Raw genomic sequence first — 3881 nt, 5'->3', positions numbered from 1 at the left:
CGTCATATGGCGCCAAAAAGGCATAGTCGCCATTGCTGCATCTTTGACCACGCATGCGTGGATTTCAACATCCAAGCGTTCCCGCTTCTATTCTGTCTCTTACCACGCCAGACAGCGAACAAGCAAGACGGTCTAAAACAAGCTCTCATTGAGTGTGGAAGAAGCAAGTTGTCTCTCCAACGATTCATCTCTAGGGACAGTACATCTACATTCAGGCTACTCAGAAACCGGACAATTGGAATCTGTATATTTTCCACCATAAATAAATATTGTTGTTGTTGATCAGTTTGGAGTTCTGCGTTCCGTTCAATACCTAATTTAATATAGGAAAGCCAGGTGTACATCTAATGATGTATAACCCACTTTCCTAAATTATGTTTGCAAATAATGCAGAAAGTGCTAAAAAAAATAATAATAAAATAAAGCATATAAAATTATCTTGTTTGAAATAGCTTCAAAGAACTGCATATATTAAATGAGAAATACGCTTTCACTGTAAATAGAATACGATGCAAATGCAAACATTCTCTGCATAGGTTTACTACCTGCTATCTAGCTACTCGACTTCGTATGATAGCGATGTAGACTACATTCTCATCGTTCTTATTTCTTATTAGCAAAGAAAAACAATGATAAGCCGTGAGTACTAAGACTTATAAAAAGTTATAAACATCACATTATATAAATAAGGTATGTGAGTCCCTTTTCAATGTTCACTAGAGCTGAAATATCTAAGATATTTTATTTTGTTTTTGTTTTCTAACTTGAAAATATTTCAAATGCAAAACTGTATCTATTAAGTTGCGCTGGCTCTTGACTTGAAATTGAAGCTTTCTATATACTAATGATAACATACTGGCTGAATAAAAAATAAAGTTTACTGATAACTAACTGCTCTGCGAAACTTATTTCGTATTTTATCCATACTTATTTATATTACGATTCTTTAGATATTTATTTTAAAGCATTTTCTGGAATCTGTCCGTAAATAAAGTGTTTGCAGCAGATAGCCTTCCTCGAATTCGAACCTGTAACGTTCGAAAGTCAATATCACTGGTAAATAATATTTCTATATTTAACAATATTGGTTTCAAACTGGTAGAAAATTCCCATTTATACATCTGTCAAGTGTAAGCATAACAGGCCAGATATTGTTTGAGACAGACAAGAAAGGGTATGTACCGTCATAAACGTCAGCTGTTTTGTAAATGTGAATGTCTCTTTTGAAATCGAAGTGAAAGAAGATAACTACGGACAATTGTTTTGAAACCTCCAGCTTCTATATCCGGATTACAAATATACATTTATACCAATAATAATTGGTGCACTTGGTTTTGTAAGTAAATGCCTAAATGACAGTCTGGATAAAAGAAGAATTTTCACAAAAAAAAAAAAAATCAACCAATTAACTCGCACATTACAAATATAATCTATAAGTGGAACAGTAAAAATATGCGAAACTTTTCTCAAGTTTAAAATGTGACATTGTTTTCGTTATCTACATTCCAACGATGGAGCTTTGTATCTTTGTTAGAGAGAAGCTTCTTCCTCAAAGGAAGAATTTAAATTAAAAACAGAAGAGGCATACATACATACATGCATACATACATGCATACATACATACATACATGTATGTGCGTGCGCCCGCGCGCGTAAACATTTATTAAATGGATTAAAAGTGTCAATATATATAAATAAAAGATTATTAAATTGAAGTTATTAATATTAAGCCATTATAGAGTTGTACTCTTTTTGACTAGTGGTTCTTGCAATAGATTTGTGTTGGCGATGAAACATTTTGATACTTAATTGTTGGCAATATTATTAAGAAATAATTGTAAGTAAATGAGTTTAAAATGGTTAAAATGACGACTCTTCTATGACGACATTGTTAATTGGTGCATTAAAACAAGTACTGCCAGAGATCAAATTTAGATAAATTAGTTTCAAATTTTGGCACAAGGCCAGCAGTTTCATGTAGGGGTAAGTCGATTACATCGACCTCAGTGTTCAACTGGTACTTATTTTATCGACCCTGAAAGGATGAAAGGCAAAGTCAACCCCGGCGGCATACAGTCTCAAAACGTAAAGACGGACGAAATGCTGCTAGGCATTTTATCCTGCACCCTAACAATTTGCCAGCTCACCACTTATTCTAAATAAATGAGTTGACGAATATTTCCCATGAATCAAATATTTCATTTCTTTATTTATTTGATTTCTCTTTAAAGATGATTTTTATTTTTTCATATATCTCTGTATTCGTATATTGGCGCATTCAGTTCGAATTTAATGAAAGTAAACTGAAGCATCATTCATCATTTACGGAGAAAGATACTGAAAAATCATTATTTCTTGGTATGTCAAAATTTTCGTCGAACAATTATTACGTTTCTACACCAGTTCCGTCGTTGTTGCAGATGTACGACGATAATGTTCACATCTCAAGAAATGTCAATTTAACAGTTTCTGTGTATCTTTATATAATGTAACTCTTTACCTGTGTATCACATGTGATACACAGATAAAGAGTTACATTATACATGTGATACACAGGACATATTTTCCTGGCGTCCATGCAGCATATACGATACACATCCCTAATTTTTCTTCAACCATCAGAGTAACTTGGGACTTATGAAAGGAAAGCTTTATATCACTCAGAATGTATGAAATAAAGACTAACTGAAAGTCTGAAAACAAGCATGGACGTTTAGGGCTAACTTACGGAAATGCTTTGACATAGGCGTCTTAGCTATATTACACTAACAAAATTTTTTTCTGTCTTTTATCAGATTTTTTTTTTTTTGTCTTTGGTTAGTAAGTGTTATTTCCTATTTGTTTCTAACTAGAGATCAAAGGAAATGACTACTATTCCCTTCAAACTTTGCTTTTGTAACCTGGACATCAATGTTTTGAAAGTGACCTATTTTCCATTACATTTCAGACAGATTCAACGCTGAATTGTTGAACTAGAAATATCTTTATAGCAAATATTCTGCTCAATACCACAAATTTGCTTGTCAGTTGCTTGATCTTAACCAATTGAGCTTGTTCTTTAGTGGCTGACAATATCTGCATCTCTGATCATGAGCAGGAGAAGTGGGGAAGCATCATAGCCATGTGCTGAGGATTCTTTTGAGTTTGAATAAATGTAACAAAAACAAAATTCGAAGGAAATATTTGCTATTTTTCATACTTTCTAGGAATAAGCAAATAGAAAATAACAGTTACTACCCAAGAACAAAAAGCATGTTACACAGTGCAAATCAATGCACTGGACCCTGTAGTATTTATTTAATGACGGCAAGTCACAGCAGACATAGATTAGAATTGGGACCCTTGAGCAGTTGGACTTCAAAGGTTATGGGGAGATGGCCTCAGTGTGCCCATGCCTTAAGACGGTACTGTGCTTTGGACAGTCAAAACATGCAAAGGGTTAAATGAGACTTCCATGTCGTAATTTGTTTGTTTCAACACACGCTCTCAAACCTCAGGTACTTGCTAAACAAGTACAACTCGGAAATTCTGAAAAATCTACATACCTTAATATCATAGTCATTTTATATTATCTCTAATATCAGTTCGCTTTAGTTAGATAAATTTAAACACATGTGTAAATTTCTTTAACACTTCTTTTTACTATTTTGACCTATTTTATTTTGCTTTGTTGCTGTTTTCCACGTTTTCTTCTTCCTTTAACTCAGACGTGTTTAAATTTAATGCTTGTTTACAACCCTTTTTATTTTTTGAACTCAAGCCAATAAGGAAGCCTTTATGAAGTCGCTGGACTTGCTAGAGATAGCAGCCATATAGCGCTCAAATCCTATCTTGCTAAAAAAAAAGGGTGGGGGAGAGAAAAGGTTGGATAATTTAGTATT

This window comes from Octopus bimaculoides, chromosome 1, assembly GCF_001194135.2.
Source record: "Octopus bimaculoides isolate UCB-OBI-ISO-001 chromosome 1, ASM119413v2, whole genome shotgun sequence".
NCBI classification, from domain to species: Eukaryota; Metazoa; Mollusca; class Cephalopoda; order Octopoda; family Octopodidae; genus Octopus; species Octopus bimaculoides.
The sequence above is the reverse complement of the archived record's forward strand: the minus strand, read 5'-3'. Positions refer to the sequence as shown.